At 35.1% G+C, this 15,514-nt stretch overlaps 1 pseudogene; it reads left to right on the forward strand.

Annotated features, from left to right (window-relative positions):
• Window positions 1-236: 236 nt before the first annotated feature.
• LOC114508819 lies at window positions 237-12,478 on the forward strand (annotated as a pseudogene).
• The last annotated feature ends 3,036 nt before the right edge of the window (window positions 12,479-15,514 follow it).

A 15,514-nucleotide genomic window follows, 5' to 3' on the forward strand; every position in this document is an offset into this window, starting at 1 on the left:
TTTGCTGATCTGATAAAAATACAGGTATAATTTTTATTCATTCACACTGAACATCTATTGTTGTGTTGGCTGTTGTCATTTTTTATTTGATAATCTAAGGAAATAAGGTCAGTGCCCCTGACTAAATAGTCAGGTATTGCATGTTTTAAAAATTCTTGTGACACACCAGGGTGCCTCTTGTAAGACATGAGCTGAATCCCTGCTTTGTCACAAACTTCAAATTGTAATCAAACAAAATGGAGGTTTGTCTCCCTGTCACCACAGAAGCCAAACTCGTGAGGCAGGTGCTGGTGCAAAAGAAAAGAGGTTTTTATTCAGGTACCGTACAACCTAGGAGATTGGTGGACTCCCATCTCAACAACCATCTCAATCTTCTAGCTCAGGCCCAAGGTTCTTACAAGGATAGGGAGGAGAGGGCTTTTCTCCTTTTCCAATTATGCATGCTTGAGGCCCTATCCATTGATTTTTCTAGCTTTCAGTGCACGGAGTGTAAGAACCCCCTCTGCCACCACCTTGGCCGAAGGGGAAGACTTCCTGCTCCACTGACTGTCTAAGGTAACAAAATTACATAATTCTTTGAAGCTTCATTTCTTAAAATAAAGGTACACTATTTCATACATAGTTGGGTTTATGTTGGCATGAAAATAATGCTTTAAATTATTAATATCTGAACAAGAAACAGTGGCTTAGACAGATGCATCATTTTTCACCCTAAATGTTCTCCTTGGCCCTGCCATTCTTGCAAGGGCATGCATGCCCCAGTGAGTGAATCACTGTTATAATCAAGTTAGCACAAGACTGGAATGCTTCCTGGAACAGCTCAGCTTTTACTCAATTTCCCAAGACAATACCTGGGGGCAAATTTTTTCCCATTTTTCCATATTTTTACTCATTAGTCTTATTCATTCTCCTAAATATCTACTATGTCAATGATCACTGTTATATTTCTAGCTCCTCATTATTTTTGACTAAATATCTACAAAAACATCTTAATGAATGGTTGTTCTGCTTTTTGTCTCTTTCTGCTCCAACCTAACCTCCATACTGCAACTAGAAATATTTTATTTTTCTAAACAGAAAATGTATTACTGCATTATGATATTACTTCCTGTTTAAATTCCCTTTGTTTTCCAGCACAGGCTCATTAGTTGAATTACAAGTTTCCTATGGTCAGAGCATTGCTCTTGCAGTCTTTTCCTGTTGTTTCCCTTTATATTACATTTATTTATCTCTCAATCTCCCCTATATGAATTTTTTCTTAATCTCAAGAGAATGACTTAAATTTGCATCTCCCATGGCCCTGTTTATGCAGCCTTGTAACTATTGCTAAACTGTCAGTCAGTTCTATGAGTCCCAAAGAACTTCAGAGCATGAATTTATCTTTTAACTCAATATATGCCTAGTATAGTGCCTGTAACATCGTAATTATTCAGTACATGTTTGAGGAATAACTATATGAGTGATCAGCATATGCTTTAATTCTAGATCAAATTGTAATTGGTTATTACCTTGAGGAAAATAGTCAGCATATCTCAGCCTTGTTTCTGAATCATAAAATGAAGGATGGAGCTGAGGGTGGTCAAAATGTCCTTTTCACTCTAGTATTCTCATCAGCATTTAAGTTTGCCACTTTTCCCCTAACACATTGAATTTTTCTGGAATATAAATGTAATCAAGTGATGTATTTATTGTACATTTGTTACCCCCACCCCTGAGAAGTTCCAAAAATACAATGGGAAGACATGAATGACATATCACTGTTCAGGTAGTACAATGATCAGAGACAAGGATTATTTGTCATGCTTCAAAGAGGCCCTAAATTATGATGAAAATGCATTGAGACTCACTGCTGCTGATTTGGTTAAAATGAAGTCCTATCCTCATGTGGCAAGTATTTCGGCTCAGACAACCCACTGGCGACTTTATAATATTAAAGGACCACAAAATGAGTTATGAATAATGGAAATAGAATTACAAATAATAGAATACTTGAAGGTGAAGTATGTTCAGCATTTTGTTTGTTTTTAAGTAAACAAAAGCAGTTACAGATATGGATTTTTTGTCTTAATTGATACATGTTCATTATGCATTTATATTCATCAAACATTTACTATGCACCAGGGACTGTGGCCTAAATAGCTTATGTTACAGAATGAATGTAACCACCAAACAAATCATGTTAAAGCAGCATGATTAGGACTCACATTGCACCCTACACTTACTCAGCCGGCAATACTGAACTGAAAAAGAAAGTCATATAATTTGTTCATTCAAATTTTCCACATCTCTGAGGGCCCAACTATGTGAAGTAAATTGTATGAAATACCAGACATACTACAACAAACAGGATTTCACCTCAGATATCAGCAGTTGTCAATCTGGGGTAATTCATAGAGCACAGATAAGGACAGGAACTATGAATGAGTTGTGTACCGGGCACCATGAGAAATAAATTTTCCTTGATATAAGAAGAATATTTTAAGGTAACTTTTATTGCTTTCATGCAAACATTCTACTGGAGTCTTTTCAAGGTTGCCAAAACTGGAAAATGCAAAAAGAAAGAATTTCAAGGGCTTTTGAGCCTTTATCAGGTCTTGACCCCTTTTGATTGTCTAATAAAAGATCATGAACTCTGAAGGAAAATGCAGATTGCATATATAAACACATTTTTGCATGCAATTTGTACTCTGCACCAGGGATTTAAATAAGCTTAATAACCTTTTTTAACTGAGGAAGCAGTGCTATAATGGAAGCAAGTCTCTACAGAGTTAAATTTTCTAAGTGAAATGGAATTAAAAAACAATTATGACTGATGCTGAATCCATAGAGAAGGAGGTAGGAGTTTGTGCATTGACTTTGGGTTAAAGTAATTCACAGCAATTAATGGCAGAATACAATAGAATAGTTATTTTTAAGGAATTTTTAAAAATTACATGTGCTTTACTAATTTATAGAACAAGCAATTATTTTTGTGAGCTGTATATTGACCACTGTAACTCTTATGCCCCTTCGTAAAAGACTGAAAATGAGAAAAAGCTTCATCTGCAATCCCAATTATAAGAGTCACATTTCCCATAGCAACTGTCACTACATACTAAGCATCGACACATTTTAGAAAATATGATGCTGTTTCTTAAATATTTAATGGAAATTAAGGCTGCTTAATAATTCTGAAAAGTCACTGATGGTGTCTTGATTCATTCTACTTTTCACTGAGAATGTCATGGAGAGGTCTCATATAGTAAATCAGTTCCATCCTCAAGAACCAGATAACATGTAACTCCTTGTGAATTCTTCCAAAGCTTCAGATGGTTAACATTGGTTGGTTCTCTGTGATCCCACAGATGCAAGTCACACAATCACACTACAGTTCATTCACTTGAGCTCTGTCATCAATATCTTCTGATAGATGATGACTCCTTTATAGTAAAAACTTAGTCTCATTCACCTGTCACTCCAGCCACAGTGCTAGTCAAGGAAGTAATCAGTAACATTAGTTTTGAATCAAAACACATGACCTAATTTAATTGCTTTCCTCTCTAAATTTGAGCATGTTGGTAGTTGTTAAGGATATGTACCCTTTCTTATTAACTTCTAAGAGGATTTATCAGAAAAGGACCATGTTTATCTTATTCACCACTACAAACCCAACACTGGTCATGGTGCTGTTACATTATAGGTGATCAATAAGTAATTGTTGATCCCTGGCTAGTGTGGCTCAGTGGACTGAATGACAGACTGTGAAGCAAAGCGTTGCCAGTTTGATTCCCAGTGGAGTCACATGCCTAGGTTGTGGACCAGGTACCCAGCAGGGGGCATACAAGAGACAACCACACATTGATGTTTCCCTCTCTTTCTCCTTCCTGTCCCCTCTCTCTAAAAATAAATAAATAAAATCTTTAAAAAATAAAAAAATGAGTAGCTGTTGAATGAATGCTGAACAGATTAATTCAAAGGGGCAGGAAGGGTACCCAAATGATATATTAATCAAACAAGCATTTTTTAATGCTGTAAATAAGGGAAATGTTTTTCTTTCAATTCACAGACCTCTTCAGTCATTTTGTATCTATAGGCTGAGTCTGGAAATGAAGGAAGTCTAGTACAGAGTCCTTTGCATCACAGCCACTACAGAGTAGTAACTCTGATGAGGACAGCAAAAGAGAAGCTCAAGGTCTTAGACAATTACATAGACTGAGCAAATGTCATAAACTAAAAGTCAAGGAGATGTTCTGGAGAAAATGATTTCCAAAATGACAACTGAAGTTTTGATGACTTTGGTTAGAAAGACTGCATGGGATAAAGATGAAGAATGTTCCAGAAGAACAACTTTACTTAAGAATCAGAAATGAAAAATGCAGAGGATTCCCAAAAGAAATGAGTACAGCAATCACTACTTATTGCTACCCCCACATACTGAGCACTTTAAAGTATGGTATATTCCAGTATTTTTCTGCTTAAAAATTACATTAGATAAAATTTTACACTCCCCTGGTCTTTGTTCACTTTCGTCTTCTAACAGTCTTTAAGAAATGTCACTTCATCAACAGGACCATTCTTAATCATCCTGCCCCCTATGCTTTTTATTCCCCTTCCTGCTTCCATAGCATCCACTGCCATTTACAAAGCTATATGTATTATTATGCTCATTTGTTTCGTGCCTGTCTCTTTGTCCAGCAAAATGAAAGCTTTCTGAAGGCTGAGACTCTCATTTAGACTGGACTGACTGGCTGCCTGCTTGCCTGAGTGAATGAATGAATGAATGAATGAAGGGAGTCTGCAGCTTTCATTCTTTATGCCACTTTCAATGCGCAGAGCATCTTTCTGGATAGTTTAAAAATGCAAACTTTTTCAGGTCACTTGCTTATTTAAAACTAATATGTCTTCCCACTGCATTAAAGATAAGGTCTAATTTCCAGAAGTTGATTCATAGACTAATAAAATATCCATAAATTCTGGCTTCAGGTTTCCCTACAAGCTATAGCTCAAAGTTCTCCACTTTGCTCTGCAGCACCAAGACACAGGCTTTTTTCAGTTCCTGAAACAAATTGTTCTCTATGTCTTCCTGGTCTTCCCAAAAGAAACACATTTCCTTTTCTGGTACACTTCTGTCTAACTTCCTCCTTTCACACAGTTAGTTTTGGTTTCAGATCTCCATTTAGGCACTTGGAAAATGTGTTGTCACATGTGGGTGTATTGATTAGATGTTTTAAGTTTTCTTCAAAAAGAATTAGCAATCCCAAAACCAGTGTTTTTCTAAGGACTTCTCATGTCTAGTCAAGCTTATTTTTTCTACTTTGTATTTCTGGAAGTGTTGTAAATAATTGCTTCTTTTAAAATTGCATTTTCTTTTTTTAATCTATTGTTTAATTAGAGTTGATATACAATATTGTATTAGTTTCAGGTGTACAATGTAGTGATGTTTACATACCTCATGAATGATCTCTCTGATAAGTCTAGTATTATAATATTACTGATGGCATTCTCTATGCTGTAATTGACATCCTTGTGACTATTATTACAATGGGGGGGATTTCTACTTCTTAATCCCTTTTACCTTTATCACTCATCCCCCCCAGCACTTTCCATCTGGTGACTACAAATTACTTATCTGTATCTATGAGTTTATTTCTGTTTTGCTTTTCATTTGTTTTGCTTTTAAGTTACACATGAAAGTGAAATTACATGTACTGGTCTTTTTCTGACTGATATCTTATACCATATATAAAAGTAAAGCCATTATGAATTAAAAAATTCAATGTAAAACCTAAAATCATAAAACTCCCAGAAGAAAACTCCTTTAAATTACTTGCAGCAATATTTTGGGGGCTATGACTCCCCAGCAAGAGAAACAAAAGAAAAATAAACAAATGGGACTGTATCAAACAAAAAAAATTTTGCACAGTAAAAAGAAGCCATGAACAAATGAAAAGACAACCTACAAATAGGACAAGATTATTTACCAATGATATATCCAATATGGCACAGGTGGCAAAAACAAGGCCTGTGGGGAAAATCTGGCCCTCCACCTTATTTTATCTGGCCTCACACCTTGTTTCTACCCAGCAGCAGTGTTGAGCTCTCACTTAACTGTTAAGGAGTAGTTACATTTATACAGTCCTAAAGTTATATTCAGTCCTTTAAAGGCAACCACAAGGCTGATGTGGCCCCTGGTGAAAATGAGTTTGACACCCCTGCAATATGGACTTAATGCCCAAAATATATACACATTAATGCACATACACACACACATAGACCAATCTGATTAAAAAATGGTATAACTTCCTGTTAAGATGCAGGCATAGGTAGATACACTGTGCCTTCTCACACAATCAAAAGAAGGATAACAATAAATGTAAAAACAAAGAACAACCAGAACTGACAAAAATTGAATTGTATGGAAGTCTGACAACCAAGGAGTTAAAGAAGACACATTCATCCAGACCAGTAGAAGGGGTGGAGTCAGTCAGCCAGGCTGAGAGGACTCACAGAGAGGCAGCTGCTGGTAGAGCTAGTGGTCCATGTTTGTGTGCAGATAACCAGGAGAAACAACTGGGGAGAAAGGCAGACTGAACAACCCTGGGATCCAGTGGCGGGGGATGAAGCCTCAAAACTTCTGACTGAAAAATCTGTGGGGGTTGAGGTGGCAGAAACCACTAGCCTCATAGGAGAGTCTACTGGAGAGACACAGGGTCCTAGAATGTACACAAACCCACTGACACAGGAATCAGCATCAGAAGGGTACAATTTGCTTGTGGGTAGCAAAGGAATTGACTGAAAGCCTGCTGAGAGTTGAACAGACTGCATTGTTCCCTCTCTGACCCCTCCCTCAAATACAGCACCACAACACAGGAACATGGGTTGCCCTGACCAGGCAAATACCTAAGGCCCCACCCCTTACTACATAACAGGTATGCTGAACACCCCCGCAAAATGGTGAAAGAACAGATGAAAACTCAATAGCAAATACAACTAAGTGATAAAGAGATAGCCAACCTATCAGATGCACAGTTCAAAACACTGGTGATCAGGATGCTCACAGAAATGGTTGAATATGGTTGCAAAATAGAGGAAAAAGTGAAGGCTATGAAAAGTGAAATAAAGGAAAATGTACAGGAAACCAACAGTGACAGGAAGGAAACCAGGACTCAAAACAATGATCTGGACCAAAAAGAAGAAATAAACAGTCATCCAGAACAGAATGAAGAAACAAGAATTTAAAAATATGAGAAGAGGCTTAGGAAAGCCCAGGACAACTTTAAGCATTCCAACATCTGAATCATAGGAGTGCCAGAAGAACAAGAGGAAGAGCAAGAAATGGAAAAATTATGTGAAAACAAATAGGAGAACTTCCCCAATCTGGCAAAAGAAATAAACTTCTAGGAACTCCAGGAAGCCCAGATAGTCCCAAAGAAGTTGGACCTAAGGAGGCATACACCAATGTACATCATAATTACATTACCCAAGATGAAAGATAAGGAGAGAATCCTAAAAGCATCAAGAGAAAAGGGGACAGTTACCTACAAAGGGGTTCCCATAAGACTATCAGCTGATTTCTCAAAAGAAACCTTGCAGGCAAGAAGAAGCTGGAAAGAAGTACTCCAAGTCATGAAAGGCAAGGACCTATATCCAAGATTACTCTATTCAGCAAAGCTATCATTTAGAATGAAAGGGCAGATAAAGTGCTTCCCAGATAATATCAAGTTAAAGGAGTTCATCATCACCAAGCCCTTATAATATGAAATGTTAAAGGGAGTTATCTAAGAAAAAGAGGAAGATCAAAAGTTTGAACAATAAAATGACAACAAACTCCCAGCTATCAAAAATGAAAACTAAAAAAAAAAAAAATAAACAAACAAGTAAAACAGGATCAGAATCACAGAAATGGAGATCACATGGAGGTTTATCAGTGAGGAAGGGGAAAGGAGAATGGAAGGGAAAAGTACAGGGAATAGGAAGCATAATAGGTAGGCACAAAACAGACAGGGGGAGGTTAAGAATAGTATGGGAAATGGAGAAGCCAAAGAACTTATGTGTATGACCCATGGACATAAACTAAGGGGGGTGGGAATTTGGGTCAGAGGAAGTATGCAAGACAGAGGAGAATAGAGAAGGGGAAATGGGACAACTGTGATAATATAATCAATAAATTATATTAAAAAAACAATGGGCAGAAGACGTGAATAAACATTTCTCCAAAGAGGACATACGTATGGCTAATAGAAATATGAAAGAATGTTCAACATCACAAACCCCATAATGATAGATTATCTCACACCTGTCTGAGTGGCTGTTGTCTATAAAGGAACAAATAACATGTGTTGGTGTGAATATGAAGCCAAGGGAACCCTTGAGCACTGTTAGTGGGAATGCAGATTGGTGCAGCCACTACAGAGAACAGTATGAAAGTTCTTCAAACAATTAAAAATAGAACTTCCATATGACCCAGAAATTTTACTTCTGGATATTTATCTTTAGAAATTCAAAACACTAATCCAAAAAGATATATGCTGCCTTATGTTCATTGCAGCATTATTTATAAGAGCCAAGATATAAAAGCAATGTAAATGTCTATTGATAGACAAATGGATAAAGAAAAGGTGGTACTACATGCAATGGAATATTACTCAAACAAAAAAACCCTGAAGTCTTAACATTTGTGACAACATGAATAGACCTAGAAGGTATTATGCCCAGTAAAATTTTATTTTCTAACTGTGTATGCTTCATGTTTTGTTGGTTATGGTGGTGAATATTTGCTCAACTACTAAGTAATTATTTTGTATTTATCATCACTGTATTTGTTTTTGTGATGTTATAACAAATTACTACAAATTTAGTGGCTTAGTCCTAAAGGCCAGAAGTACCAGATGGATCTCAGGGGGCTAAAATAAAGGTCTGGGGAGGGTCACATTCCTTTCCAAAGGCCATTTGCTGGACATTTTGAGTTTCTAAAAGCCACTCATATTCATTGGCTATGTGTCAAATAGTATCACGGGGTCAAATCCTCCTCAGGATTCGATCTCTGTTTCTGTGCAATCTGTTAGTTTCTCTGCATTTAAGAAGTCGAGTTATTACATAAAACATCTCTTTAATAATATTTCTAAAATATTTTATTACTTCTTCATCTGGCTTGATAGCTACACAGTTTAATTCTGCTCTATTTGAAGTTACACTTAAAATTTTATTGCCACTACTTAATTTCATACAGTCAAAATCAATCAATAAAATAAAGATGCTACAGGAACAAATTTAAAGGACACATGGACAAAAACTAGGGGGAGGGTGGTAATGGGAGGGAAGAGGGGAGAGTTGGGTGGGTGGGCTGGATTGGGAGTAAAAGGGAGAAAACTGTACTTGAACAATGATTAAAATAAAATTATATATATATATATATATATATATATATAAAGAAGTTGAAATATGTGTTTTCTACCATAACACATACTGTTTTAACACAACTGTGGTAATGATGCACAGAAATGCTACATTTGCAGTAATTTTCATAGGAAATAACTTCTAAGAACAAGTTTGTGTTACAATTGCGTGAACAGACAACTAACTCATTGAACTCCTTAAGTAGAAAGAAACTCTATGGTACAAAAATAAAAAAAAAATAAAATAAAATAAAATAAATAAAATAAAATAAGGATGCTGAAATATAATCTCTCTCAAATGTTATTTTAACTCAATAATGTATTTCTAAGTTGTCTTATACTGCCATCATAATTAATACTGTATTTCTAACCAATGCTTATTTAAATTTACCCAAGTCACTAGGCCAATACTTCTTAAATCCCTCTCTGTCCATCAAGGCTAAATGCAGGGTGGGGCAAAAGTAGGTTTATAGTTGTTAGTATGGAAATTTGTACTATGATTTATATAATAATATAAGAATAAATTGTTTCATATACTAACAACTGTAAACCTATCTTTGACCCACTCTGTATTTTTCCTTCAGAGACATATATTATTTTATCTAATAATACACTGGGAGTCTGCTGAAGATAAAATTTTAATCCTCATCTTAAAACATCTACATTTAATTTATACTATTAAATGTTTTAGAAGTTCTAGCTGATTGCTTGATCTTTTATTATGTCGTCATCTGGATTCTCTTGTCAATGTGAATAGGTAAATGTCTGTGTATTGATTATTGTACATTAGCTTTTTTTTTTCTTTTGACTGCTTTCAGGAACTTATCTTTATAAACATTGTTTTGACTAATTATATGTTATTTGGCTTTCATTGTGTTCACTTTGTGTCCTGATTTTGGAGATTTATGCTTTTTGCAATTCTAGAAATTTTTTTGTCAATTATCTTTTGATTTTGTCTTTCTTCTATGTTTATTAAAAGATGATCTACATGGTGTGGCATTTCCAGAAAAGTAAATAAATGAACAGAACAAAATAAAGAGCTTGGAAAGAGACCCCTATTTTTTCTCATCTCTCATTGTGCAAATATGAAACATAACTTATCTCAATTTTTCTTTTATATCTCTAGACCTCTCGTTTGTATTTTCAATATTTTTTATTTAGCACTCTTTGCAGTTTCTTCAAACTAAATCTGTATTCAATTGTTTCCAAAACAATGCTATTTATGTAATGTTTACCTCACTTACTTGGTTTTTATTTAAAGGACCACATTATTTTTCTTATTTCTAAAAGTTTGTTGTATATTTATATATTATTTTTATCATGTTTTGTTTTAATATTGTAGTAATTTACATTTAATTTTGTTAAAAAGAAAAAAATGTTCCATGGCTTTATCTTCCCTATGAAATTCAAATTAGCCTTATTAAATAGTCATTTTAAGGACTAAAAGATAGTTATTTTCATGACTAAAAGATAAATTTCAGACATGTCCTGTAGATCATGTCCAAATCTTTTTGCTTTGATTTCACCAAACCAAGAGGCCCACTATTTGCTCTGTTTTAAAGTAATTGGACTTTAGCACATAATATAAGCTATATGAAGCTAACTATTCTTAACTCATGGAAGGTTAGAATAAGTCAATTAAAAAATTACAAAGATTTTATGTTTGAAGTTATAGTTCTCTAGAGGGGTACTTGATTTTTTCACTTGAAAACTCTTCATCCTAGATATAATTCCTATAATTTTAATGGCCCATAATACTTTCAATTTGAGTAAATATTATGAAGAAATATAGAAAAAGCACAAATAGTTAGATATGGGAAATAAGGAGGAGTTTAGAGAGGCAGATATGTCTGAAATATACTCATGGTCACTAAGGAAATGCATACAATATAGCTAAGGAGTTACAATATTACCACATATAGAATAAAATTGTTGAAATATGTTAATCTTGTGAATGCCATGATCAAATTGTCTATATTAGAAAGTTAACATAGCTTTCAATGAAAGTGTGGACATTCATTAAGAGGCTACTATAATAGTAAATTTATCATATATGTATAATATGTGCTGTCTACTTCTTAGAGGTAGATTCAGCATTTTACCTATATATAGGTAACCCAGAATCTTAATTCAGTGTCAGGAATATAATAATTACTCTCTAAATGGTAGTTGAATTGAGCTAAAAATGTGGAAATAAATGATTTTTCAGCCCAATCTCTGGAAAATGTAATATAATTATAAAATTGGAATTTCTTGTATGTGCTTCATGTGTATCATTGAATATTAAAACAAAACCTAACAAAATGATAATCTATAATCAAATAAATGACTAGATATTGAGTTTCTTTTATAAAATTTGAAAGACTTGCATAGATATTAATTTCTACTATAAGGATATTAAACTTGTAAGAATAAATAGTTCTGTTTCACATCTTGCTAAATAGTCGGTGAAAAAACTGAGAAACAAATGCTAAGGAGAAGAAACCTGAAGGCAAGAAGGCTGATGCTGGTGGCAACTTAAGAAGGGTAACCTCAAGGCCAAGGCTCCTCAGAAGGGGCAGCGCCATGGCAGCAGAAGCCTTGTCGTAGTGAGAGGAATTGGCAGCTATTCCCAGTCAGCTATATATTCTCCAAAGGTCATGCACAAGAGGAAGTATTCAGCAGCTAAACCCAGTATTAAAAAGAAAAAGAAGGGGAAAGTTCTTGCTACTGTCCCAAAACCAGTTGGTGGTGACGAGAATGGTGGTATCTGAGTGGTTATACTTCAAAAAATGCTTAGATACTATCCTACTGAAGATGTGCCTCAAAAGCTGCTGGGCGGTGGCAAGAAACCCATCATTCAGCACATGAGAAAACTGCAGGCCTGCATGACTCCCGGGACCATTCCAATCATCCTCACTGGGGCCACAGAGGCAAGAGGGTGGTTTTCCTGGAGCAGCTGAGTGGTGGTTTGCTACTTGTGATTAAACCTCTGACCCTCAATCCAGCTCTCCACTAGAACACACCAGAAATTTGTCATTGCCGCCTCCAGCAAAATTGATAGCAAGGATGTGAAAATTCCCAGACATCTCACTGGTGAACTAACTTACGATGTTCATTTGTAGTAGTTCATTCATTGATAGTGACAAACGTATCATACTAATGTAAGAGATTAAGAGAAAACTGAACGTGAGACATGTAGAAATTCTCTGCACTCCCACAACTTTCATGTAAATCTAAACTATTTTAAAATTTAAAGGTTTATTTTGGAAAACAGCTAACTGAAGCATACTGTAGGAAAGGCAGTCACCAACTTTGTTCACCATTAACTTCTCTGTGTGCAGGTCTGCCTTCTGCACTATTTCTTTCATTTTCCCAGCTTCCTGTGGGCTCCATCCGATGTGTGAATAAAATAGCTCTATGTGAAACACCGGTTCGAAGTTTCTGTTTCTTTTTTACAAGTATTCTTAACAGAATGTTTTCATCACTTTTGAGTAGAAATACAGACACTAAAAATGAAACTGAAAAAGTTGTCCAGTGGTAAAAATGTGGATGGTGCATCTCTATGTGTCTTATACGCAGTGGTTGTCAATTCGAACTCCATGTTTCAATACCAGCCGCGGCACATTTAACAGCACGGCCTTTAGCAAACTGCTTAACCACCTGTAGGAAAAAAAAAAAAAGAGTAGCGACCATATAGAATATAAGCATGTTTTACATGCTTGCTTTATTCAGGATATTTATAACTCTGTAAGATTAGTCACTATTACTACTTCTGCCCCTCAACTGTTTACAGGGTGATGCACTTCTAATACAGCCACAGCTCTAATATTTTTCCTTTAACATTTTCAATGTTAACCCTTTTTATACAGTTATATCCCAATTATTTTTCTTTGAGACAAAATGGGATGTTTTTTGAGGCTGAATTCAAACCTCATATTAATTATCTGAAATCCAGTTTGTTGTCCACATCTCTTTAGAAATGTGAGCTATATAGTATGCAGTATTCATAATAGGGTTAGATAACTCATATGAGAGTAATTTAATTGTCAGTGCTTCCCATCCGTTGTTTAATGAATTCCTAACAATTTGAAAGGCAGGCTGTTGGAAAGCCATTATTAAATTTCATATTTGTTCTGCAATTTTCTACACCAGTGCTTCATCTATTTAGGATTATGATAACATTAACTTTTGAATTTCTTTTAAAAACTGGACAACTATAATTGAACAACAATAAAGTAATTTATGGAAAAAACTGGACTTTTTGCATAATGCAAAATTTGAACTTTGATTCTACTAAGAAAACAGAGTAAATATATTTTAAGGAAGGCTTGAAATTAAATCAAAGGGTGATGGTGATCATACTAGTCTATGCAATATAATTCAGATTAATGAAACAAAAAAATCACTGTTTACCAATTTAGACAGTAGTGACGATAAAGAATATTATGGTAGACACAAAAGAACAAATCAGGTAATTACAGCAGCACTTAATCTTACCTTATAAAAAGCTTTATAAATTGTAACCACTAATATATCAAATAACAAACTACATCAAGGCACATTTTATTTGTTTTACTGATCATGCCACAAAATAAATACACTGTGTATTGCTATGTTGCTTTGCTGTAATATCTCAAGAGGCACATGGGAAAAGAACATGTTTTAGGGAGTTCATATAAAAATAAAATAACTGGGTTAAATTTGGGGAAGAAAACTAATTAAATTAATGATTTTGTGGGTCAATAAAATAAGGTAAAGAAGATACAAAATATATTTACAGACTCTTCAGTATTATAAACTTTAGTTCTATATACAGTAAATTAAAAAATACAGGCATTTGGATAGTTAAAATAGTTAAAAAATTACATGTAGCAAATAATCATGACTAAGCTGTATTATACACAGGGTGGGGCAAAGGTAGGTTTACAGTTGTGTATGAAACATATTTTATTCTTGCATTATCCTATATTAATTATTGCACTGTTTTTCATATGAATAATTGTAAACCTATCTTTCCTCCATCCTGTATGTGTATAAATATCTCCCTAGAGGCTCAATGTGATCTAAAAAATAGGGGAAAAATGCAAACATTCTCCAGATTTTGGGGAGGCATTACTAATAAGAGGGTCTGCTAGGCATGCTGTCACTGATGAAAACTGATCTAACTAGACTAAATGGCAAACAGAAATTGGGCTGTTTGCTGATCGAATACAGTCTGAGGTAGTTAAGAAAACATCAGTTCAGTGTGGATTTTACAAAGCTTTAGTAAAGATTTTATAGCACTAAATAAAAGTTTGCTAATTATCAAGAGACTTGGGATTACTTGGTCTTTACATTTCAGGACCCAGTATGGATTCCCTGAACTATCAACACCTACTACTCAAATGCATTACAGAGATACTGTCTGTGAAACAGCGCTGGTGGTATAATAGACAGATTCTGTGCTGTGCAGTGAAGGAGACAAAAATTTGAATTCTCAGTATAACTCTCCAGGTTTCAAATTACTTGCTGTGTCAGACCCGAATTTCCCACCTATCAAGACAAAGTTCTGACTACTTGCAATGGTTGCTATCTTTCTTTGGGTCTGGCAAAACTTCTCCCATTCTTCACTTTACAGATCTCATCATCCTGGAAACAGGATGGTCATGCCATTTGAACCAGGCTAATTAACCCTCAACCCTAATTTCAACCTTACTTCCAACCTCCAGAGGTGATTATGCCAAGGGATGAGGACATAATTAAAGTAGAACCAAGCAGATATCCTCTGCTCTTGTATAGAAACTAGAGAGGAGGGAGACTAAGCCCTTTTCCCGTTGGTCAGGGAATGAACCAGAGATGACTGCAGACATACTTCTGGGGAAGAAAAGCACTTCTATAACAGCAAAGAACAGAGCCTATACATATACACATGGAATCAAGAGATGTGGGGAGGTCACTTCCATCCCTGATGATCCCATGACTTCCAATGTAAATTGAACAATCCCCCTTTTAAAAGGAAACCAGACACAGATATATTAGCCACTAGGAACTAGAGCTCCACTAATATTTTATCACTGGGATTGTTTTTAAAAATATGAGAGTGCATGCACTGTATTAGTCATAGATTAAAAAACATTGTAAATTGAGGCCATTTTTGTTATGACATACTTTTCTCACTT

This window comes from Phyllostomus discolor, chromosome 11 (genome assembly GCF_004126475.2).
Source record: "Phyllostomus discolor isolate MPI-MPIP mPhyDis1 chromosome 11, mPhyDis1.pri.v3, whole genome shotgun sequence".
Classification (NCBI taxonomy): Eukaryota; Metazoa; Chordata; class Mammalia; order Chiroptera; family Phyllostomidae; genus Phyllostomus; species Phyllostomus discolor.